Genomic DNA, 27241 nt, shown 5'->3' on the forward strand with positions numbered 1-27241 from the left:
TACTCCCAAGAAGAGGCAGGAACCTCATGATTTTTTTAAAGCTTAATTGAAGTATAATTTATACACCATAAAATTCACCTATTTTAAGTGCACAATTCAATGACATATATTTACAGAGCTGTGCAACCCCACCACCAGAGTCCAGTTGGAGAACATTTCTATCATCCCCCTAATTTCCTCCACACTCATCACTCCCCTTTCCCATTCCCATCCCCAGCCTCAGTCAACCACTAATCTGCCTTCTGTTTCTGTAGATTGGCTTTTCCTGGACCTTTCATATAAATGGAATCATGCGATATGTGGTCTTTTGTGTCTGGCTTCTTTCACTTAGCATAATTTTTTTTGTTGGAAATTCATCTGTATTGTGGCATGTGTCAGTACCCCATTCCTTATCTCAGTCATTTCACACACCTGGTACCCTACCAGTGCCCAGCACGTGGTAGTTACTCAGAAAGGGGCTGAGGAATCTCACATAGGGACCAAAGGCCCTTCCAAAATGAGAGCAGCTACCTGCCAAAGAAATGCCAGTCAATCCCCAATGGACAAGGCACTGCTCCCCAGGCCCACTGATGATGACATGAATACAGTTATCTGTTTCCAAACTCAGGATTGTACACCAGTTGAACAGGCATGCCCTCACGTTCAGAGGTGTGCTGCAGCATTCATCCACTTATGCTGAATTCGCCCTTATTCCCTCCTCATCCTATCTCTGAACACCCAGGTGACTCACTGCTCTGCAATTAACTCTCCTTCAATGCTGAATTGCCTGAACTAGTCGGAGAAGAATGACATTTCAAATACAACTAGTCTCCAACTATTATTGTAGAATTGTCTATCTCTCCCTTTAAGTCTCTCAATTTTTGCTTTATATATTTTGGGACTTGATTTCCAGGTGTGTGTATGTTTATAATTTTTACATACCTTAATACTTATTGATGGATTGAACTTTTATCAATGTATATTGTCCTTTTTTTTCTTGTTTTTTTTAACATTTTTTACTGATTTATAATGTTCTTCTTTGTCTCTCGTAAACTTTTTTACTTACAATCTATTTTTTCTCCAAAAGCAAAGGCAAGCAGAAGCAAAAATAGCAAGTGAGACTATATCAAACTTCCTAAGTTTCTGAACAGCAAAGGAAATAACCAACAAAATGAAAAAGCAACCTATGGAGTGGGAAAAAATATTTGCAAACCATGTATCTGATAAGGAGTTAATCTCCAAAATATATAAGGAACTCATTCAACTCAATAGGACAGAAACAAATAACCTGATTTTTTATTTTTTTAATTTAATTTTTGATAGTTTTCATGCTTACTTTTTTAACAGTTTTTAATAGATTTATTTATTTTATTTTTAATTTATTTTTGAAGGGGGAGAGGTAATTAGATTTCTTTATTTATTTACTTATTTTTTTAATGGAGGTACTGGGGATTGAACCCAGGACCTAACGCATGCTAAGCATGCGCTCTACCTCTGAGCTATACCCTCCCTCCATAACCTGATTTTTTCAATGGGCAAAGGACCTAAAAAGATATTTTTCTGAAGAATATATACAGCCAACAGACACATGGAAGGATGCTCAATATCACTAATCAACAGGGAAATGCAAATTAAAACCACAATAAGATACCATCTCACAACCGTTAGGATGGCTATTATCAAAAAGACAAGAGATAACAAGCATTGATGAGGATGTAGGGAAAAGGGAACCCTTGTGCCCTGTTGGTAGGACAGTAAATTTGTGCAGCCACTATGAAAAACAGTATGGAGGTTCCTTAAAACACTAAAAGTAGAACTACCATATGATCCAGCAATTCCACTTCTGGGTATATATTTGAAGGAAATAAAGTCACTACCTCACAGAGATATCTGCACTCCAGTGTTCACTGCAGCATTATTCACAATAGCCAAAGTATGAAAACAACCTAAGTGTCCATAACAGATGAATTGTTAAAGAAAATGTGGCATACACATGCAATGGCATATTATATTATTCAGCCTTAAAAAAAAAAAGGGAAATCCTGCCATTTGCAACAGCATGGATAAACCTGAAGAACATTATGCTAAGTGAAATAAGCCAGACACAGAAAAACAAACTTCACATGATCTCACTTACACATGGAATCTAAAAAACAAACAAAAAAATTGGAACTCCTAGCAACAGAGAGTAAAATAGTGGTTGCCAGAGGCTGGAGAATGCAGAAAAGGAGAGATATTCATCTAAGGGTACAAACTTTCAGTTATAGATGAATAACTTCTGGAAATCTATCATACAGTATAGTGACTGCAGTTAATAATAACATATTATATACTTGAATTTTGCTAAGAGAGTAAATCCCAAGTGTTCTCACCACACACACAAAAAGGTAACTATGGGAAATGTAGATATGTTAATTAGTTTGATTGTGGTAATCATTTCACAATATATACGTATATCACAAAGTCACATTATGCACTCCAGTGTTCACAGCAGCAGCTATTTACAATAGCCAAGACATGGAAGCAATTCAAATGTCCATCGACAGATGAATGGATAAAGTTGTGATATATTTATACAATGGAATACTACTCAGCCATAAAAAAGAATGAAATAATGCCATTTGCAGCAACATGGATGGACCTAGAGATTATCACACTAAGTGAGGTAAGTCAGACAGGAAAAGAAAAATACCATATGATATCAATTATAAGCGGAATCTGAAAAGAGGAGACAAACATTTACAAAACAGAAACAGACTCACAGACATAGAAAACAAACTTATGGTTACCAAAGGGGAAAGTGGGAAGGAATAAATTTGGAGTATGGTATTAATAGTTATACATTATTATATATAAAATACATAAACAATAAGGATTTACTGTGTAGCACAGGGAACTATATTCAATATCTTGTAATAACCTGTAATGGAAAAGAATTTGAAATATATATATATAAATAAAACTGAGTCTATTTGCTGTACACCTGAAACTAACACAATATTGTAAATCAACTATATTTCAATTTTTAAAATCATGTTACATACCTTAAATATATATAATGTCTATTTGTCAAAAATAGGTAAAAATATATTTTAAGTCCATTTTGTCTGATAATGACAAAATGTCTTTTGTCTTTTGCTCATTATTTGCATAAAATATCTAGGTTAAAAGCACCAAAAGCCCATCTCTGCAGACAATAGCTAAACTTCTGGTATCCAGAGTGATGTTCCAGATCTCCATGAGTCTTGGTTCTGTGACTGTTAAGAAGTTGTCTGTTTCCCTTTCCTATGAATCCTCACAACAGTCCATTAGCAAAGCAATAATCTAAACTCTTCTTACTGTGTGAAGTGGTTGAATTATCAAAGAGCCTAGTAATAGAGATAAGAAAAACAAAACAAAAAAATTATAAGATAGGAGGGAATGCATCCCATAAAGATGTATATCACTCATGTAAGATGCTATGGAAGACTTTCAACTCAATGATTCATTCACTCCTTCATTTCACAGCCCCTGAGCACCTATTCAGTTCCACAGACTGAGCTGGACATAGCACTGAGGCAGTAATGGCCCCTGTGTTCTAGGACTCAGGATGATGTAGGCAAGCAGGGCCGTTTTAAGATACTCATGACTTATACCTAAGTTTCCAAATCTTTGAAGTGTGGATAACAGCACAACCTCATAGGACCGGTGAATGGTTAAATTAATTTAAAATGAAATCATCATCATCATCATCATCATCATCATCATCATCATCATCATCATTATCATCATTACCCACCTTAATTATTTTTTTCTCTGGAAGCTGTATCCCACCAGTTAAAATTAAAAAATTTTTTACTGTAAAAACAATTTTTAGGGTAAACATTTTTACCATAAAAGCATTTTACTGTAAAGTACGTAATTTGTCTTTAGAGCCTATAATTAATTTCATATTTATTTTTAAGTTTGGGAGCCAATTATACTTTTTGAAAGCTCTTAAAAAGCTCATAAGACCATCCCCCTGGACTAAGTGGATAAAGTGGCTCTGCCCAGAGTGACCACGTAGGGCTGCACAGGTGGGGTATTTTGTTTTTGTTTTTGTTTTTGTTTTTGTTTTGTTTTTTTAGAGATAGGACCTGCTACCAATACCAATATGATTTTATTGGAATATGGAATATAAACATGTTCTCAAACAACCTAAACTTATAAAAATATATGGCATTATTAAATAGTTAATAAAGAAATCCTAAAGTGTGATGGGGTGGTAGACACCTTGACCTCTAGCCAAGGTGTGTGAGGTCCCCACAGCTGTGGCATGGCTCTGCAGCTGGGATCAGGGGATTGCTTGCAAACCATGTTGATGACAAGTCCTGAGAGTGAAATCAGCCTTATTTTTTATTTCCTTAAACAAAATTTAGCTTCCTTTGTAACATGAAGGCTAGCATAATGGATCCCAAGCTTTGATACTTGCCCCAGGAGCTCCACTCCCTTCCCCAAGCCCCTCACATGTTACCCTCTCTGGTCACTTGGGTTATCAGGTGGCCTTGCCCACACAACTCCAGTGCCTGCATATGAGAAAGACTTATCTTTGCCAACACATTCATGTGTTATGTACCAGAGCTTAAAAATGCAGATTACCCTGATTACAGTGAGAAACTGTTTCTCATGGGGCTAAAAAGGAATAAAGGGTGGGAAGGGAATGCTTTTTTTCACCCAGTAGGTCTTTCTTGAATACTTTCTAATAGGACTTCTTTCCTCCCTCTCTGATTTCCTTGAAGACTGACTTTCCAGCTTTAGCTATGGTTGTGAACAAAAAGTCTTTGTTTCAGAGATATGCATAAATAAGTGCACACACAGGGATGTGCTGGGAAATAGTGAGGTTTTCCTTACAAGGCTGGAAAAAAAAAAGCTACATGAAAAAAAATAGCAACAAGATTTTGCAGTTAGGCAAATCAACGAAGGTTATGGTGAGCTCCAAGTTATGCACTTAGCATCCAACTTTTGATGAGACAGATGGACCTGTTCATGACATCACAAGGTTTAAAGTGATGCCTCCTGACATCAAAGGGGACTCATGGGAGTGACTGCAGTTTTTTCCCAAATGAATACACTTGGAAGAAAACTGCAGGGATGAGGTACATTTCCTAGAGAGCTCACGTCATTAAAAAAAAAAAAATACATAAAACATGAATTTGTAAAAGAGCTTTAAAAAGAAAAACACTGTCCCTGTTTTAGTATCTCCTTTTCATAAATGAGGCTGGTGTGTCAGAATAGACTGCTGACGTTTTACTAAAACTTGAGCCTGAATCTCACCAAAGGAAACCCAGACCACAGTGGAATAGACAGGAAGTCAGATATTCAGAGATTGTTGACTGAACGGGTTAATTCAACAGTGGTCTCCTGTTAAATAGAGGTAAATGTGCAACAACTCCGAGTCTCTCATCTCCACGCATTCCAAAGGGAGAGGCCCTCAGATCCTCAGCTACGTGCATCGTCAGGCTACCAGAACAACTCCCTGTAGACTAGTACTGGGGAGTTTCTTTCCTTTTGACAGACTTTTAGGTCTTCACTCTTCTTTGCAGTGTAGAAGGAATGGCTAGAATTTCTTCTTATCACACTGTAGTTTTCCTTCAAGATTTGTGTTTGGTTGGTTCGGTTTCACTGGCAAGCGTCAATGCCGCATTACCCGTCGCTTTCCAGTCTTCATCGGGCCGCCGTGAGACTACTGGAAAGTACAGCGTTATCTGCACAAGGCTGGGACGGCTCCTTCACCACGGGGCAGAAGTACGGGTGCTCCATGGCCTCTTTGGCAGTTGGTCTCTGTTGATGGTCATATCGCAGAAGTTTGTCCAGAAGACCTCTAGGGCCTTCGGGCTGACGAGATGCCTGTTCTCACTATGGATAAGGTTTTCCCAACGCTTCTGTGAATGTTGTACCAGAATATCGCTGAAGTGCGGATCTAGGCCTGTGTGATACTTCTTCAGATACCCATTCAGCTCGTCTGTACCCAGAACCTCGGCAACGCGAACAAGCTGGTCATAGTTATCCTGTCCGTGAAAGAAGGGCTTCTTTCGAAAGATCACACTCGCTAACATGCAGCCCAAACTCCACATGTCCAAGCTATAATCATACACCTGATAGTCCACAAGGAGCTCTGGTCCCTTGAAGTACCTCGAGGCTATGCGGACATTGTACTCGAGTTGGGGGACAGAACTCTGCCAGACTCCAGTATATCAGTCGCAGCTTTTTCTGTGGATGATCTGTCATGACATTGCGAGGTATCACCACCCTGGGCATGAGGTCCTTGATGCGGCAGTAATGCAGAGCTTTAAGTAGTCTGTACATATAAAACCGGATATCAAAGTCTGTCAGGGTCTGGTACAGTTGCTTAAAATCTGTGTTATTGATGTATTCAAATACCAAAGCTGGTGTCTTTGACACAGGGTCCTTCACAGTGTCAACCAGCTTAATGATAATTTGTTCCACAACGAAGGTTCTCCAGAATCTTAACCTCTTGTTCCATCTTCTTTTTCTTCACTGGCTTGAGAATTTTTACAAACACTGTCTCATTGTTGGTGATGTTAATGGCCTCAAATACTTCACCATACTTTCCCCGACCAAGTTTTCGAACAAGTCAGTAATCGTCTTGATCAACCCCAGCTCGGGGCGTGAGCCTCAGCGTCCCAGAACTCGCGGCTCCTCAGGCCGTTCCCCGCGGCGTAGACCCGGGCCCTGCTGCGCGCGGCCGGGCCGGGCACGGCGGGCGGGACGCGGGGCGCCGCGGGGCGCAGAGGGCGGCGGGCAGAGGAGGCGGCGGGCAGCGGGCCGCCGCAGTAGGAGGAGGAGCGCGGCGCTGGGCGGTCGAGCGAGGCCGAGCCCGCGGGGGCGGACGGGCTCGGGGCGCGGGGGGCGCCGGCCGAGACTGCCCGGCCCTGGAGCGGCCGGCCGGGCGGCGGGGCGGGCGGCGCTCGCGCTCCGCGACGGCCTCCGCTCTGCTCGCGGTCCGGAGGCGGCGGCGGCGGCGGCACCAGCAGCGGCAGCCGCCGGCCGGGAAAGGGGCAGCGGCGGCGGTGGCGAAGATGCACAGGTGGTTTTTACTACACAACTCTAAGGAAGACCAGTCTCGTAGACTATGAGGTGAATGTCCCCATCCCGTCCCCAGAGATGTGTACTGCTGCAGCCCCGACCCTGCAGGTGAGGAAATCAAGGATTGCCAGCCAGCGCAATAAAGATCACTTCCGGTTGGGAGAAAAGAGAAGGCTTTATGGAGGCTCTTCTTCTTTGAGGCAAGTCATAAAGAGCAGACAGACTTCGGTGCACAAAGATGCTGTGAGAAGGGCAAGCCAGGCAGAAGGCACAGAAGAGCAAAGGCAAGGCGTACTTCTGTGGAGAGTGAGTAGTTATGTTTGGTTGGAGGAAAAGATGTGTGAAGGGTGGAAGAAGGAAATACGTTTGGGGAGAGAGAAGGGAGCCAAGCTTCAAACTTTAAACTTTGTTATGTGGGCAATAAGGAGTCATTACATGTTTCTGAGGCGAGAAGTGTCATAATCAGGGCTGCGCTTTAGGAAAGTTCCTCTGGCAGCTGGTGTGAGGGGTGGGCTGGAGCAGGCAGAGGCTGGAGATAGGAGGCCAATAAGAGGGTGGTTACAATTCTGGAAGCTAGAAGTCCAAAATCAAGGTGTTGGTAGGGTCACGCTCCCTTCAGAGGCTTTAGGGAAATTTGAATCCATTCCTGGCCTCTTCTGCTGGCTATAGGCATTCCTTGGCTTGTGGGGGCTCACTCCAATCTCTGCCTCCATCTTCACATAGCCTTCCCCTCATCTCTTCATGACTCTCCTTTGTGTGTCTTCCATAAGGACATTTGTCATTGGATTTAGGGCCCCCCAGATCTCCCAGATTGTGTTAATTACATCTGCAAAGACTCTTATTCCAAATAAGGTCACAATCACAAGCTTCAGGGGTTGGGACACAGACATATCTTTTGGGGGCTCCCTTTCAATCCACTACACAACTGTTGGCAAGAATGTGGAAAAATGAGAACCCTCATACACTGCTGGTGGGAATGTAAGATGATACAGCAACTTTGGGAAACAGTCTGGTAGTTTCTCAATGGTAACACAGAGTTACCATATGATTCAGCAATCCCACTCCTAGGTATATACCTGGGAAAAATGAAAACATACGTCCACACAAAAGCCTGTATATGAATGTTCATAGCAGCCTTATTCCTATTAGCCAAAAAGTGGAAACAACCCAAATATCCATCAACTAATGGTCCATTCAGAATCAATAAAATCTGGTAAATCCAAACAATAGGATATTATTCAGCAATAAAAAAGAATTAAGTACTGATTCATGGTACAACGTGGATGAACCTTGAAAACATCACATTACGCTGAGTGAAAGGAGCCATTCACAACAGGCCACATACTGTATGATTGCAATTCTACAAAATGTCCAGATTAGAAAAATCTATACAGACAGAAGGTAGAGTAGTGATCGTCCAAGCCGAGGGGTGGGGGTGTGGAGGAAGAGGATGGGGCTGGGGGAGAAATGAGGAGAGACTACTAATATGTATAGGGCTTGGGGGAAGTGATAAGAAATGTTCTAAAACTGATTACAGTGATGGTTGCCCAACCCTATGAATATAATGAAAAACACTGAATTGTGCCTGAAATGAGTGAATCATGATACATGAATTACATCTCAGTAAAGCTGTTATTTTAAAAAGATAAATGTGGAGCACTGCATAAACCTCCTGGAAGCTCCTCAATACACTTGAGTTACCCTCCCATCAGTTCTGCCTTCCTGTGAATACCTGACAGGGGCCCATTACAGCAACCCCACCTGGACATGAAGGTTGTAAGTTGTAGACACCTTCAGATTAGCTGGAGACAGTCACTCAGGCACAATCAAATATTTCCTGAGTGCCAGCTATACAGAGGTGGCTGCAAGACTGCCGAAGAGCCAGAGCTGAATTGCGAGCGCACCTCGCGCCCTCAAGGTGCTCTTTCACAGAATGAGAAAGGGTGTGGTCTTTGCCTTCGGGCTCCTCCAACATTGCCTTAATTAACCCCTCTCCCCTCCTCCTCTCCCTCCATGTTCTGTAAGATTTTCTCACAGAAAACTGCAGTAATTATCCATGTATTTACCACCATCACCACCCCCTTTTCTTTCAAAGGGAAGCATATTTAACCTTAGCAGATTTCCCAGACTCATTTGCCTGCAGAACACCTAACAAAAGTTCTTGCCCAACCCCCCTCACTTTACAGATGGGGAAATGATACTCTGCAGGGGTGGGGGAAAATCCTGTTCACAGTCACAGAGCAGAACATCGGGGCAGAAACCAGAAGCACACCCCAGGCTCTTGATTCCCACCCAAAGCTCTTCTTCCTTTAACAAGACACTGATGACACAGGCATCTTGTCAGTTGAGATACAAGCATCTCTGATGACCTCTGTGCTCCTCAGTGTGACAGTGAGAAAGGGAACATGGAGGAGTGGTTAAGAGCATGGATCCCAGAGCCAGGCTGCCTAGGTTGAAGTCCTGGCTCCCCCACCAGCTGGGAGCCCTTGAGACAGTTAACTGAATGTCGTTGTGCCCTGATATCCTCATCTTCAATATGGGGAAGGCAAGACGAGTACCTACCTCACAAGGTTGTGAGGATTACATGATTTAACGGGCATAAAGTAATGCACATAATGCCTCAAAGTATGTCTGGAAAAAGGGAATTCTGACACATGCTACAACACGGATGAACCTTGAGAACATTATACTAAGTGAAATAAGCCAGTCACAAAAAGACAAATACTATATGATTCCACTTATATGAGATACCTAGAGAAGTCAAAATCACAGAAGCAGAAAGGAGAAGGGTGGTTGCCAAAGCCTGGGAGGAGGGGAGAATGATGAGTCCTTGTTTAATGGGCACAGAGTTTCAGTGTTGGGAGATGAAAAACTTCCAGAGATACATTGCACAATAATGTGAATATACTTAATACTACTGAACTGTACACAATTTAAGATGGTAAATTTTATGTTATGTGGAGGATTTTGTTACCAAAATAAATAAATTTTTAAAAAATGTATTTCTGGCACTCAGGGAAATTGCAGTCACTTACTATCCAGTTCTGTCACGGTTTTGTAAGCAGAGTGACAGGGGAGCCAGCCAACTTTCACCCTTGGTAGCTGTTTTAGGTCCCCTGGAGGCAGAGTGTCCTCATATAGAAGTTCTTCCTTCTCTACCAGGACTTGAACTCAGAATGACTGCAACCCAGCAGTGAAACAAGGTGTCGTAACTCCTGGCATGCTCCATCCCGGAGGGCTCCCCTCTGAGGCTTCTTCTAGCTGTAAATTCCTCCAAGATTCCATCTTCCTTATCCTTCAGAGCTGAGGCCAAAGCTCTGCCCACAGAAGTCTTCCTCCACCTCCTGGCAGGCAGCTGACACCGGTTCTCTTGCTTCTGAAATAGCTGACAATCTCTCTGTGGGAGTAGAGTCCTGGTTTTACACTCCAACAGTGTGTGGGCTCCTGAGGGCAGGATGCAATCCCACAAGCAGAAGTGCTTAGCATGTTGGATGCACGTCTGAATGGATGAGTTGAACTTTCCTGGAGCTTCCAGGTCCACAAAGACTTCCTCCACAGTAACAGCTCCCTTTCACTTCATGCATTTGCAACCGAGTCCTCCCTCTGAAAGGACTGAGGACTCCCTGCCTTATATAACTGACAGATGTGTCCGAGGCTCCTCTCCACCCAAGACCATGAACTCCCTGAAGGAACAGACCAGGTCTGAGCCACCTTTATATCCAGAGTATTTATCACAAAATTTTACACAGGGTCGAGATGAAAACATGTTGAATTAAATTTGTTTTGCTATTTAAAAAAAAAAGCTTTATGTTCCAAAATATTAACCACAGAATTATTTATGCTAGAGAAAAATCCAAAATAACCGAAATACCCAACAATAAGAAAATAACACACTTAATTATAGTGAAGCTTGATGAAACATTTTGTAGCCATTGAAAATAGTAAATATGAACAAGGAGTAACAAGAGAGAAAACTTTCGTGAGATGAAGTTAAGCAGAGAAAGTGGGTCATGAAATGTGTACACACTCTGACTACAGCTGTAATTGACAACATGTACTAAGTGCCAAGTATTTATAAACACTTCCCACCTACTTCTTACAACTCTTTGGGTTGGGTTTTACAATCCCACTTTCACAGAGAAGAAAACGGAGGTTTGTAGAGGTTAAGTGCCATGCTCAAGGTCTCACGGTTGGTAAGACATTCAGGCACAACCCAGACCTGGGTGGTCTATGCTGGTCCCTAAGTCCAAGCTCTTTACCACTTCGTTATACTGCCTTCCAGCAAAACCAACTCTGTAAGTATGGTAGTATTCTTGGAGAAGTGAAACCTCAAAGTTCAGGCGGTAGGTTATGAGTATAATATTAATAATATTATTCAACATTATTTGAATAGTAATTTTAAAACATTTTAAGGATAAGAAACAGGATGTCAATGACAGAATTTCCTCAGAGCAGCAAGGTGGAAGAATATCTGGCGACAGGATATGCAGCTAAAAAAGCACCTGAGAGCTGGTTAGATTGATGGGGAAGCTCCTTTACTGGGCAGGGAAGCATGATTTGTGCAATTCAGGGAGGCCAGCACAGGGCACCAAAACTTGGGAAACACTTGGCAGATGAATATTTCTTGAATATTTAATGAACGAACGGGTGAGTGCCCCTGAGAGCTGCTTAGGAGGCTACTGACGCTAACTGCTGGGAGAAGGGATGGACTGGTTCCTGGGACAGAGTGTATGAGTCCCAGGAGTGTGTGTACCTGTGTGTGCGTGAGCACGTGCCTGTGTGTAGGTGGGACTTGGAAGGCAGAAGGAAGAGGCAGGAGCCTTTGAGAGGCTGGGATTTGGTCCTTCTCTCACCTCTGACCTCTCTCAGCTAATGGTATGGATCTCAGCCTGAGATCACCAGTAAGCCTGTGGAGTGGAGTGTTCAGCCATCCATCCTGGCTGCCCTCCCCACCCCCGCCAGGCTCCACATCATTTCCACCCATTCCAACCTCAGTGTTCAGTCTTCTCTCCCTTTGCCTGAAAGCTCTGGGCTTCCTGCAGACATATCATGTCTGCTAGCTGCTTTATCTCCATTATCTCATTTCATCACTCCAGCAACACTGCAGGTAGGTTCCATGATTATTCCCTGAGGTATAATGGTAAATACATATTTGGTCTTTCCCTCCAATTCCTGGCACAGAACTCCATTCCTGAGTGATAGGGGTGACAGGAGTGTCTTTTGTTATTCATGATAAGCTTCTTTCAACCATACCAAGTGAAGGCTAATGAGGTCACTCTTGAGACCTCCATATAGCTTCAAGATGGGGACTGTTTACCCAAAAGACCAAGACCTGATTAAAGGGTTGGAACTTTCAGCCCTACCTTCCCACCCCTGACCTAGGTGGGTGGTGGCGGGGAGATAGGCTGGAGATTGAGTTCAATCACCACTGGCCAATGACTTAATCAATCATGTATACTGAAGACTCTGTTTAAAAACAAAACTAAACTAAAAACTGGGCTCAGACTGCTTCTGAGTTGAGGAACACAACAAGGTGCTTGGATGGCGGTGCACTCCAACTCCATGGGGACAGAATGTCCTTCACTCAGGACTCTTAGATTTCATCCTATGAGCCTCCTCATCTGGCTGTTCACTTATATCCTTCATAATGAACTGCAATAGTAAGTTTATTATTATAAAACTCTCCGGAGTTTTGTGAGTTATTCTAGCAAATTATTGAACCTGAGGAATGGGGTTGTGGGAAGCCCTGACTTTATAGCCAAGTCTGGCAGAAGTGCAGGTAACCTGGGGACCCAATGGTTGTGAAGTGAGTCCAGCCTTGTGGGACTGAGCCTTTAACCTGTGAAGTCTGACACTAGCTCTGGGCAGTCAGTATTAGAACTGAATTGGATTGCAGGACATTTAGTTGGTGTCAGAGAGCTGGAGAAGTGATGGATGTTGGGAAAGACATCACATATTTGGTGTCAGGGGAAGAAGAAAAACCCCTCATTCCCACTTTGCAGATGAGGACCCTCTGCTGCAGGACTGGGCTGAAATCCTAAATTTGCTATTAACTCCCTCACCTTCCACACGGGATTAAGGAACCCCACTCCCTTCTTTCATGAGTGCCTTCAAGAAGCCATTGAGATGATGAATGTGGAAGCACTTTGTACACCAGGGAGATAAGAATTAGAGAACAAAAGGGTCTGATGTGGGTTCAAATCCCAGCTTCATTGCTCATTTCCTGGGTGATCATGAAGAGTTAACCTCTCTGGACTTATTTTCCCACCTACAAATGAGAGAAATAGCACTGACCAGTGAGGATTTAATTATTTAGACATCAGATGTCAGGCATTTCACACACACCCTGACACAGGAAGCTCTAGTAAACAGGAGCTCTTAATAATAGCAGAATAAAATCCAGGAGCTCACTAACCATTGCTTTTTGGGTTTTTTTAACCAAAAGGCAGGAAGACATAGTGTCAAAGCCAGATTGATATCAGGGAATGTGATTTACATGGAAATAAGAAAGTTCTGAATATACAAAACAAGCCAAGCCAGGTGCGAAAATAAGGTCCTGAAGCTCTCGTATTTTCAGAAGCCATTTGCCTGCCATTCTTGTTCCATTTCCCTAGCTCCCTGTGGGGATGGGTTTTTTTTAAATAACTTGACTGCTGATCTGCAAACAAATCCTCATTCAAGGTGATCAACTAGTGCCCTCCATTCCACTTCATTCATCCAATTATCTGTCCATTTAGCAAACATTTCCGCAGCTCCTGCTCTGGGCCAGGCACTGCAGTGAGTGCTGGTGACACAGTGGTGAACCCAGACCCATTCCTGGCATCAAGGAACTGCTAGTCTAGTCCAGAAAACAGACAAATCAGGCACCTGGTACAGGGAAGGGACAGCTTCTCTGAAGAGGTGGCACATGAGGAGCCACCCGGTGAAAGGCTGGGGGAGAGAGGTCAAGGCAGGGCAGGACCAGGTAAGAGAAAAGCCAGAGAGATGTTTGGGAAAAAGGGCAAGTAAGGAGGTGTGGTGGAGGAGGAGCCCAGAGAGATGCGAAGAGCCCTGATCTTGAAGGATGGAACTGGAACTTTGAACCAGATTAAACATCCGCTTGAGGTAGGAAACGTGGGCAAGGACAGGGAGTGGGGAAGAGTCACCATGGCCACCCAGGAGGGTTTTTATTTGTTTTATTTTCAGTCCTGGGGCTTCAAAGGGACTAGATTCTGAACCTGGCTCCATACTAACTTCTTGTTTGATCTTGGCAAGCCACTGACTCTCTCTAAGCCTCATATTTTTAATTTTTAAAATTTTCTTTCTTTATTTTTTAAAAATCATTCTTTTCTTTTTTTCCCCAGTTTTATTGAGATATCATTGACATACAACACTGTGTACTTTTTTAATGGAGGTACTGGGGATTGAACCCAATACCTTGCGCTTGCTAGGCACACACTCTACCACTGAGCTATATGCTCCCCACCAAGCCTAATTTTTTTTAAATTGAAGTATAGTTGATTTACAATGTTGTGTTAGGTTCAGGTGTATAGCAAAGTAAATCAGTTATATTTATTTCTTTTTCTAGGTGCCTCGTTAGCGCCGTAGGTAGCACATCAGTCTCGTATTTTTTTTTTCTTTTTCAAATCTTTTCCAATATAGGTTATTATGAGATACCGAATATAGTTCCCTGTGCTATACATTAGGTCTATGTTGTTCATTTTATATATAGTATTATGTATCTGTTAATCCCAAACTCCTGATTTATCCCTTCCCCCATTCCCCTTTTGGTAACGATAAGATTGTTTTCTATGTCTGTGAGTCTTATTTCTGTTTTGTAAATAAGTTCAACTGTGTCATTTTTTTTAGATTCCACATATAAGATAGCATATGATATTTGTCTTTCTCTGTCTGAATTAATCACTTAGTATGATAGCGTCTAAGTTCATCCATGTTGCTGCAAATGGCGTTATTTCATTCTTTTTTTATGTCTAAGACTCATTTTTATCAACTCTGAGGCTGAGAGAGGGAAGGAGATAAATTCAAGATTATGTAACTTGAACCCTAAATCCGGGCTCAGTATGCTTTCTAGTACATCAAACTGGTCTGTGATATCTGATTCTGGGGAGAACAGTGCATATAAAATTGAAGATCATTGAAAGGACTTTGGATAAATTGTGCAAATAAAATAAATAGTGTGAGTATGAGTAGGACTGTGGCTAAGGTTAGTGTCTGTGGCAGTAAGGCATAGAGCCTAAGGGTTTATAAATTCAAAACCAGGATAGATGCATTTGAATGAGATTGGTATGTGAGGCTACCCTAACAAAATCAAACACAGCAGGCACTCACAGACTCTTACCACATGACCCAGCAATCATGCTCCTTGGTATTTACCTAAATGAGTTGAAACATTATGTTCACATTAAACCCTATATACAAATATTTACAGAAACCTTATTCATAATTGCCAAAATTTGGAAGCAACCAAGATGTCTTTCATTAGGTAAATGGATAAATAAACTGTGGTACCTCTACACAATGAAATATCATGCAGTGCTAAAAAGAAATGAACCATTAAGCCATGAAAAGACAAGGAGGAACCTTAAATTCATATTACTAAGTGAAGAAAGCCAATCTGAAAAGACTCCATATTGCATGATCCCAGCTATATGACTTTTTTTTTTTTTTTTTTTTTTGCAGGGGGAGGTAATCAGGTTTATTTAGTTAGTTAGTTTTTTGATGGAGGTGCTGGGGATTGAACCCAGGACCTCGTGCATGCTAAGCATGTGCTCTGCCACTTGAGCTTTACCCTCCCCCCCAACTATATGACATTCTTGAAAAGGCAAACCTATGGAGACAGTAAAAAGATCAGTGGAGGTAAAAAGATAGTTACCAGGGATTTGGAGGCAGGAAGTATAAATAGGTGGAGCACAGGGGATTTTTTATGGTAGTGAAACTATTCTGTACTATAATGATGAATGTGTGTCCTTATACATTTGTCAAAACCTCTAGAATGTTAACACAAAGCATGATTCCCTAATGTAAACTATGGTCTCGGTTGATAATGATGTGTCAATGTTGGCTCATCAGCTGTAACAAATATACCACCACTCCAGCTAGGGACGTAGACAGTGGGGGAGGCTGGAAGGATGGGTTCGGGGTGAACGTAGGAACTCTCTGTATTTTTCCACTTAGTTTACTGTGAATCTAAAATGGCTTCAAAAAATAAAATCTATTAATTTTTTAAAGTGACAAGAAGAAATATAAAACCAAGTAGTCCTATGATTAGATACATTGAATTAAGTGTTGAAAATACTTCAACAAAAAGAGCAACAAATCCAGAAGATTTGAATAACAAATTCTATCAAACATTGAAGAAAAAATAATTCTAATAGAAAATAGGGACCATTTCCTAATTATTTTATAATTATACCACTACTGGATTTGAAAACTTGAAAATAACATTAGAGGAAAGGATACTTCAGACCAACCTTATACATGAGCTAGTTGCAAAACCTCCAAACAAAGTATTAGCAAACAAAATCCAGCAATATATAAAAATGACAATACATTATGTTCCGATTAAGGTTTATCCCCCAAATGCAAGGTGCTTAGCATTTTTGAAAATCAGATTAACTTTAACAGATTTAAGAGTGTAGTTATCTCAACAGATGGAGAAAAGGCATCTGAAAAATCAACATCCAACTCATAACAAAATTTCCTAAAATCTAGGTATAGAGGGAAAGTTCTTAAACTGATAAGTGTACCCAAAAAAGTACAGCAAAATATAATATTTAATTGTGAAACATTAAAACATTCTTTTAAGATAAAGATCAAAATAAGGATGTCAAGTTCCATCATTTCCAGTCATCATTGCATTGAAAGCAATAAGGCAAAAAAATAAGAAAGAAAAAGTTCATATATATATATATATATATATGAAATAAAAGTGTCATTACTCACAGTTAATATGATTTTTTATATTGAGAACCCAAAGAAATTTGTGATAAATTATTAGATTTTTTAAGAGAGCTGAGCCAGTTACCAGATACAAAATCAATGTGAAAAAAATCAGTTGTATTTGCACCTATCAACAACAAACAAGTAGATAAGCAATTTAAGAACAGCTAACATTTTTTAAGTCAGACAGAGAAAGGCAAATTTATGATCTCATTCATATGTAGAATCTAAAAAAGCTAAACTCATAGAAACAGTGAATAGATTGATGGATGCCAGGGGCTTAGGGGTGGGAGAAATGAGGAAATGTTGGTCAAAGGGTACAAACTTCCAGTTATAAGAGGAATGAATGCTGGGGATCTAATCTACAGCATGGTGACCATAGTTAACAACACTGTACTGTATACTTGTAAGTTGCTAAGAGAGTAGATCTTAAATGTTCCCACCACACACACAACAAAAAATAGTAATTATGTGAAGTGAAGGATGTTAACTGCCTTTATTGTGGTAAACATCTTGCAATATATACGTGTATCAAATTATCATGTTGTACACCTTAAACTTACACAATGTTGTATGTCAATTATACTTCCATAAAGGTTGGAGGGGGAGAGAAGAACAGATAACATTTCCAATTTCATCCAAAAGAAGTACAAAGTGTTGGGAATAATTTTAATAAGATGTACAAGACCTTTATGGAGAAAAATAGAAAACTTTATTGATGAACATTAAGGAAAACCTAATTGAAATGATATGTAATTGAAATGATACATAAATCGTATTTATAAATTAGAAGACTTAATATCTATAAACTTCTAGTTCTAGTCACCAATGTATGGGAAGTAAAGAAAATAGAGAAGCATGTTAAACTACACCATAAAAATACAATCTAAAATGTGGAAAACTCCATAAGGCCAACAACCTAGTTTTTTCAAAAAATAATTCCAAGGAAAAAATAAAAGCTGGGGTGGGAATTTATACATTAAATGACACTCAAGACCAATCACAACCAACCCCAAGGCTTCTCACTGCAATAAAAAATTTTTTAATCCCAAACAAAATGTAAAAGTAAAATAGTGGGGGAGGGCATTCTCAAGTGGCAGAGCGCATGCTTAGCATGCACAAGGTCCTGGGTTCAATCCCCAGTACCCCCTCTAAAAAATAAAGAAACCTAACTACTTCCCCCCACAACAGAAAAGTAAAATAAATAAATAAATAAAACAATTATATTTATGAGACAACTGGAAGTCTAAACCTTCTCATTTAACTATCAAGTTGCCCTTGATGGTATTAAGGAATTAATGTGGTTTTTCTCTTTGGGGTTTTTTTGGGTATGACATTGATATTGGGGTTTTATCTCTTAAAGATATATATTGAATTACAGGTGAATTTATATGATGTCTGGGATATTTTGAAAATAATACAACAGTAGGGGAAGATGGAAATATGGATGGGACAGAAGCTGAACACAACTGATGGCTGCTGGAGCTGGGCAGCCAATGAGTACATGTGGGTACATCATATTTTTTGTTTTGTATGTGCTCAATTTTTTAGATTTTTAAATTAAATAATATATATAAAGTGTGTATAAAATTTTGCTAATTCATTTGCAGATTCAATACAATCCAAATGCAAATCCCAACAAGAGACTGTTTAAATAAATATAACACATATATGTTTATAAAATACTGCACAGTCTTTAAAATGATGCTCTTGAAAAATATTTAAGTACATTGAAAGTTGTTTGTGCATGTTAAAGGCAGAATTTGGGGTTAAAAGGCAGATTATGCAGCATTATGTGTAGTAGATGGCCATTTATGTAAAAAATGGACCAGAACTGAGATAAGAAATTTCTGCAGGAGGTTAAGTATTGCAGAAATTAATTTAGGTGAATAGTTTTTAACCTTCACTATGCATCAGAATCACCTATGAGAACTTAAAAAATATGCAGATGCCCAGGTCTCACACCAAAGTTTCCATTTCAACTGGTCTGAAATGGGGCCAGCCATCGTTAGATTTCAAAATTTCAGCGGGTGATTCTAACGTGCAGGACTGAGAGCCAATGATCTACATTTACAAAGAGAAGCAGAAAGATGGATAGAGAGTAGGAAGACAGATTAGATATACAGGTAGATAATTCATAGATTTTTGATTGATAGATGACGAGTAGACAGGTAAATGATAGGTGGGTTAGATAGTAAATCAAAGTCTGAAGAAAGGGAGGAGGGGATGGGGGAAAGAGAGGGAGAAGAAAGGAGGGAATTTGTAATGACACAGCAGATCAGAAATGAGCCACAACTCAATACCTAATTGAACAAAAAAGAGAATGAAACAAAAGTGAACACTAAAAAATACAATAAAACAAAAAGTGAAAAAGAGAATGAAACAAAAGTGAACACTAAAAAATACAATAAAACAAAAAGTGAACGTGTCTAGCTGATACAATGAAATGTATAAGTTGACTATTCTTTTATTTATTATATTTACTTAAAATCCATACCCCCTACTTTTCAAGGATATCAGTGATATCTTAAAAGTTAAAGAATGGAAGAATGGAGAATGACAGCTTAATGAGTGAGCAGTTTCCCTTGGGGGTGATGAAATGTTCTGTAACCAGAGATGATTGCACAGCATTGTGAATGTACTAAATGTCACTAATGGTAAATTTTATGTTATGTGGATAAAAAATACATTAAACGAAGATTGATTAAAGACTAAGGTTAGAGCCAGTTTAAAAGTGCAGAGGATGTTACCAGGCAATTGGGATGAGTTAATTATTGCCTCCAGTACAAAATTTGTTCCAAGTCTCCTAGCAGTTGAGGCAAAAAAGAAATCTGGCAGGTTATCGGGTTCTTTGTATATATTGAGGGCCCTTCGCATATCAGGGGCTACCTCTTGTTTCATTTTGACCCTTGCTGTACCACATGCCTAGCGAGCGCAGGAGGGAAAGTGGGAGCCCTTTGGAACGTTTGACTCAGCTGAGAAAGGAGGATTTGCCTTGGCTGGGAGAGGCAAGTCAGAGCTCAGCTCCTTCCCCTCAGAGCCTGTCATCAAACCGCTCTTAAGAATAGCAGCTCCTGCCATTGCGTGGCCCCGGCCTCGGCTGGTGGGTCTGAATGGCTGTTTGTTCAGCCTGAGCCGCGCAGAATCAGCCCTGACAGTGATGGCCCAGTAGGTATTATGTAAGGGGACCCAGCTTACCTGCCCTAAGACAGACAAAGCAGATAGTTTGACAGGCAAAACAGAGCCAGCCTCTTTACTCCCAGGCAGCCAAGGGGCTATTCAAAGCCTGGACCTGGAAGATTTTCATGAGGTGCTGACATACGAAACCGGAATGCAGAAGGAACAAGGCAGAACTGGCACCACATGCAGTCAGGCATGGCAGGTGTCTCCAGCATCCAAACCGGGCCTTCTGGAGCTTTGACTAGGCTCCACCCATGAGAGAGAGAGAGAGGGCGCTTTGGGAGAGAGGGCCCCAACTTTCAGGCCTGAGCCTTCGGCAAACCTCAACTTTACCACCACCCTTATTGTTGTCCAACTGAGGAAAACCTTTCCAGGCCTTTCTTGTGGCGAACAGGACGTGGGTGCAGAGAGCCGGGAGTACTTGCTCCTCGTTACTTGCCAAGCTGCGCACGTCAGGGGCTGGCAGAGGCAGCAAAGGAACAGGTACTGAGTGCCCGCTGCACACCAGGTGCTATGCAGGGGCTCCACCCTCAGGCACTGGTTTCACCCTCACAAGCACCCCACAAGGTAAGTACCCCATTATCTCTATTTTGCACATGAGAAAACAGGCTCCAAAGAGGAACTTGCCCAAAGTTATACAACTGGGAAATGGCAGACCCAGCATTTGAACACAGGTCTCCTTGGCCCCCAAACCCATGCTGTTTCTACCTAAATGGAGCCAGTTCACAAGACCCACAGCTCCTGGAATCACACTCTGTTTTCAAAGTGGCTTTGGCGCTTTCTCGCTCTGTGACCCAGGTGGGTATTCATTCCCCCTTCTCAAGGCCTCAACGTCCCCATCAGTAGTGCGAGGTACTTGTGAGCACTGAATGGATCAGGCAGGTGAGGATGCCTAGATGTCCACCAGTGTAGGTCATCACTGCTGAGCTGCACACTTTTTGACTGCTCTCAAAAGCCACTCCCACCCTCAAAGGAGATCACCAGACCTATATAGATAACACTTTCTCCGGTCCTCTCTCAGGATTCTGAAAGAACATTCTCTGCCCAGTGTCATGAGCAACATGAGAGAAGAATTGCACCCGACTTGTCTACTCACAAAATATCAACACAGAGCCCAGCATTTACTCGTGACTCAATAAATGCTGTTGAATGAACGAAAACATGAATGCGTGGTTTGCCACGAGATGTACCATGTGTTGTGTTGGAAAGAGCTGGGCATCAGAGCATGTGGTTCTGGCTTTGCCACTAACTCACTGTGTGGTTTTTAGCCACTCACTGGCCCCCTCTGGACCTCAATGACCCTATTTATAAAATGAGGGAGGAGAACTAGGTACTCTCTAGCAGCCCGTGTCAGCTCTGATTCTGTAGGGACGGGGGAAAGAAAGATCTCACCCTCTGCAGTGATCTTCCCCTCTCCATGGAAAGCTAAAGCTATATCATAGCCACGTTTGAGAATAGCCCAGGACATTCTAAATAAATGGTGGGGTGGGGTGGGGTCGGGGGGGAGGTGGGTATAGCTCAGTGGTAGAGCCCAGGCTTAGCATGCATGAAGTCCTAAGTTCAATCCCCAGTACTTTCATTAAAAAATAATGGTGAAAATTTTATGCCACGTGAGTTATATCTCAATAAAGCTATTATTTTTAAAAAATTAAACTAAAAATAAACAAGCTGGGTGCAAAGCTGTGCACATTGTGTCTTACAGTCTGAGCTCTTTCTCCTTGACTCAAGTGGGATATATGAGTCAGAGAATAAAGTCAACATTCAGATCTAAGGGAAGACGTTATAATCAAGAATGTTTCAAGCCAGTTGCGCCTGTGGTTGCCCACCATGATAAGCAACATCAACAAAGGGAGCCACCAAATAAAAGATAGGACATTACACCTGGTCAAGAGAAAAAGGATGAAGGAGCATCTGCAGTTCAAGGAGCAGTTCAAGAGCCTGCCCTGGAAGCTAATCAACAGGAACTGGCTCAGCCAGGGACTGGGCGTGAGCGTGGAGTTGGTCCTGATGTCACGGGGAAGACACTACCAAATCCAGAGCCCATTAAAACGCCAGAAGCAGGTGAAGGGCAACCACAGGTTTAAACGAAGACAAGCTGTAACCATGCAGGCTGTTCATGTGTTGGAAACGTGACTGTTAAAATTCTCTCAATAAAGTTTTGCAGTTTTATCCAAAAATAAATAAATGAATGGCAGATCTGTAACCCTGATTCAATCAGAAGCAGACAAGCAACATTCTCAACAGTCAAATCCTTCAGTCTGTGAAACAGAGACTTGCTCACGTGTGCAGCGTACTTTATAGTTTGCAAAACACTTCCCCTCCTTTCTCTCATTCAAACCTCAGCACAGCCTTATGAAGAGGACAGGACAGATGTCATTTCCCCATTTACTGACTTGCCCCACGGGGCTTATGGAGGGAAAAAAAGTACAGATGAGATGTGGACTCAGAACCAACTCCTGACTCCAAATTCTGCCTCCTTCCCTTTACACAGCTCACTTGTACACAGGCAGTGAGGAGATGAACTCATTCTACCAAAACCAGATTTGGAGGGTCACAAGTTTACCATCTGGGTGGAAAACTGCCCAGCACAATGGAGCATTTTAAAGTCAAATTTGGGGCAGAAGGGTGCAGTGCACTGATACCAGGTGGGCTTGTAGCCATGGAGAGTCAGCTGTACGGGAAGGAGGAGTCCAAGCCCATGTCCAGGCATCGTACGCCAGCTCCTTGCAGCAGCTGGGAAGTTGATCTGCATGCAATCTCTGAACATTGAGATACGGAAATACTGTGATGCCCCATAGACAAATAACCACTCCCTGAGGCCCCATCCCCACCCCTACCCATGCCCCTAGCTGTCCTGATTCTCTCAGCCCTTCCCCAGGATCCCCTGGAAAGCCCCCAAGATTCTGCAACTAAAGGGTTAAAGTCTGAAACAGCAGGGGAGCAGGGTACTGTCCTACCAGGCTTCCATTCTAATTGGGCATTTATTCCAACACATACTATCTGATTGGTCAACACCCTTGACTTACTGGTTTGGTTTTTTTAACCAAAAAAAAAAAAAAAAGGCTTTATTGAGGTATAATAGATACATAAAAAACTACATATATTTAATGCGTATGTCTTGATGAGTTTGGATATTGCTTATACCTATGATACTATCACCTCAATCAAGGTAACAGACATATCTATTACCTCAAAAAGATTCATTGTGTCCCTTTTTGTGTGTGTTATAAGAACACTTAGCATGAGATCTACCCTCCTAACAAATTTTTAAGTGCACAACACCTTATTGTTAACTATAGGCACAATGACTTACGGGAGATCTCTATAACTTATTCACGTTGTATAACTGTAACTTTATATTCATTGAACAACATACTGTTTGTTAAATATGTTTATTATTATTCCATCTGGCTAGCGAGATTGTAGAGAATCTCTTAGAGCTTTTCGATTGTTCTGAGTGTGATGATAATTTTCTTAACAGCTAAAAATTCCACAGTTCTCACAACAGGCACACATACATGTAGGGTAGCCACATTTTTTTAGTAAATCCTGAGTGATAAATTTCATGTCCAGAAAATGACCAAAACTTCAGTGACATCTTTAAATGAATTTGCATTTTATTTATGACGCAACTTAACACAGACTTAAAAAGTAGTCATACATAATATAAGTGAGCCCTATGAATGACTCAATCAATAGACAATGCCTAGTGCTCATGAGCACTGGAGGATACTTTGTGGTCGTCTCTTCTGTGGGGGTAAGAACAACTACCAATCTAGCCAACCAAATCTCCCCCCTCCATTTGATAGCTGGAAAAACTGAGGCTGGACCTCCTCAAACCCACTGTTGGGCTGCATCTTGCAGGCATGCAAGCCCTGTACTTGTTCAGCCTCAAGACCAAAGAAAGAACCCAGAGACACAATGGTTTCTTGGACAGGGGATCTTACAAAAGGTTCCTGGGGTGACACCCTACCATGGATGTGGACAGCAGACGGCAGGCAGGACACGGCAGCAGTCCTCTTCACTGCCTCTGGGAGAGGGAGGTTACTAGTTATAGAGAGAACTGACATCAGGTTGGCTCATTGGTTACCAGGGAAACAGGCAGAGGAACACGCCCCTTACTGCCACTTTGACAAACTGTCCTAGTGGAGACATCTGATCTAAAGATTAGAACAATCACCACCTAGAGCCCGGGGCAAGTACCTAGGTATTTACTGATTAGGCACTATGATTAAGAGGGCAGGTCAGTCATGTGAGTAGATGTAGGTAAAGCAGGGACTAGCAGGTGAGGTACAGAGAGCAAGAGGACAGCCATCTTGGGTGGCTGGGTCATACACTCACTCACCACTTGGAGCTAAAACTTGAAGCAGCTTCGCATCCAAGATTTATTGTGTCCAGGGGTGTTGAATTAGGGGGTGCTGACTGGGCAGAAGACATCCCAAGCTGGGCCCCCAGTGACCCTCCCGTTATAAGGCAGATATCATTCATGGAGGTAGCCAGCAAAGACCTACTGTCTTTTCACTGATTGAGGTCAATCAGCCTTACAGCAGCCACTCAAGCCTATTAGACTAGAGGATGCGGCCCCAGAAGCAAAGGACACTGTGAGGCAAGGTTAGAAGTGTAATAACATGGGAATATACTAAGGTACTACAATGAAAGTCTATGGGCTTTGACAGGAAACAGGGGGCTTCAAATCCATCTCAGGTATACGGCCTTGGCCACGTTTTACTGAACTTTTCAGATCTCAGTTTCTAAATCTGTAAAATGGGACTGTTCTGGGGATTGATTAAATGGACTAACATACGTATAACTCCTATTCAAAGCCTGATACAGGTATATTGCTCAACAAATTTTCAGCTTCCCAGAATCATCAGGAAAATACAAACCCCTCCATCCAGCAGGAAAACTACAGTCTGACAATTCTGTCCACTTTTCCAATCCTTTGTTCTTTCATTTTTTCTTCTCTCCAATTTTCCCACATCTAGCACTACTCCAAAGCAACTTTAAGCTCAGTTCTGCTAACTATACCAGGCTAAGCCATACCCAGATTCCTGACCCACAGAAACAGTGAGATGATAAATGTTTGCTGTTTTAAGCCACTAATTTTGTGGCTTACAGCAATAGATTATAAACATAATATCAGTCATGAGGGAAATGCAAATTAAAGCTACCATGAGATACCACTATATAAAAAGGGTAAAATTTAAAAGGCTGCACTAATCAAGTTTTGGTGAGGAGGTGGAGCAATCAAAACTCTCATCTACTGCTAGTAGAAATAAAAGAAATACAGCCATTTTGTGAAAACAGTTTGGTAACTTCTTAAACATTTAAACATATGCCTACAATCTGACCCAGATATACCTCTCCTGGATATCTACTGAAGAGAAATGAGAACAGAGCCATGCAAGACTTGTACAGGACTATTTAAGGCAGCTTGTAGGTAAGAGCCAAAAATGAAAACAACCCAAATGTCTATCAACAAGTGAATGGATAGCGGGAAGGATGTTGCTCAAGTGGTAGAGCACATGCTTAGCATGCAGGAGGTCCTGGGTTCAATATCCAGAAATTCCTCTAAGAATAAATAAATAAATAAACCTAATTACCTCTCCCCACCAGAAAGAAAAACTAAAAAAACAAAAGCAAAAACAAGTGAATGGATAAAGAAACTATGGTATATCCATATATCCAGAATACTACTTAGAAAAAAAAAAGGGGAATTGACTATTGATATCACAACATAGATGAGTATCAAAAATAGTTATGCTGGATGAAAACAGTTAGGCAAAAATAAATACACTGTTATTCCATTTATATAAAATTCCATAAAATGCAAACTAGTCTATAGTGACATCAATAGATCAGTAATTGCCTACAGATACTGCAGGGTGGGGACTGTAGGGGCAGAGGGATAGATGAATCAATCACAAGGGGCATGAGGAAACTTTGAAGAGTGATAGATATGTTAATTATCTTGATTGTGGTGAGTTGCAAGAGGTCCTTGGAGACAATTTGGTAGCACTATATTAAGAAACAAAAATGTTCCTGGCCCCATAAATCTCTTAGGAATTTGTCTTAAGAAGGGTTCAAAAGAAACACAAAGCACTTTATACAAACACACAGCAGCATCACCTATATCAAAGATATTGGAAATTACCTAATTGCCCAGCTACTGTGAAAGGGTTAAATCAACACTACACCATTTTATTCCCAATTACAGATGAAAAATGGGAGGTAAGATGCAACACATAGTTATGTTTACAAAATAATGCAAATGCACTGTGTATAAAGACAATGGAATTGTACATACACTATGGTTACACCATGTAAACGTACATGTGTATGCAAAAGAACACAAAGGAGGAAAAAAAACAGAACATAGAAAACCCTAGTAGATGAATGATAGGTAATTGGCATGCAGGTGACTTTTTTCTTCCTGTTGTCTCCTGTCATGTTATGATGTTTTCATGACAGTTTTTCAAATGTCTTCTTGTTGGTTTTGGCTCGGTCTCCCTACCTGGTGATTATTCTGAGCCTTGCGTCTGTCAGCTACCAGCATCAGCACCTCAGCGTGGTCAGCCACTAGCCCAATCGGCTTGTCTTCTATGCCTTCTTCTAAATCACTGACAAAATGCTGAACAGAGCTAAGGTATGGTGTGAAGGACACACTCTTCCCTTTCATCATTGTTAGTCTGCTTAGGTTATTTCAATTCCATAAATGACAGAAAGCCACTTCCCAAGGGAGGAGTACTAGGAGGCGGTAAGCAAAGCAAACCTGGAGAAGGAGGTTGAGCTGCTTACCTGAGCTCGGACTGTCTTACTCACTCACTGGGTAAAGCTAATGTCAATCATCTCTGGCCAGCAAATGCCCTGACAATCAGAGGCAGCGCCACAAACTACGTGCAGGAAATAGTAGCCTGTCTATGAGAAAGTTAGAACTTGGGGGGAAAAAGTGATAGAAGCCTGTAGATAGAAGCTATTGTATTATCCCACTGACCCAGAGCTAATTTCTAATAGTCCATCTGGTCCCACCACCTGGGGCCAGTTTGGCCCGGCCAGGGCTCGAGGAAGACAAAGAGCC

General features: G+C 41.5%; 1 pseudogene; it reads right to left on the reverse strand.

Moving 5' to 3' along the window:
* Window positions 1-5616: 5616 nt before the first annotated feature.
* On the reverse strand, window positions 5617-26845 carry LOC102522925 (annotated as a pseudogene).
* Between the last annotated feature and the right edge of the window lie 396 nt (window positions 26846-27241).

This window comes from Camelus ferus, chromosome 4 (assembly GCF_009834535.1).
Source record: "Camelus ferus isolate YT-003-E chromosome 4, BCGSAC_Cfer_1.0, whole genome shotgun sequence".
Lineage (NCBI taxonomy): Eukaryota > Metazoa > Chordata > Mammalia > Artiodactyla > Camelidae > Camelus > Camelus ferus.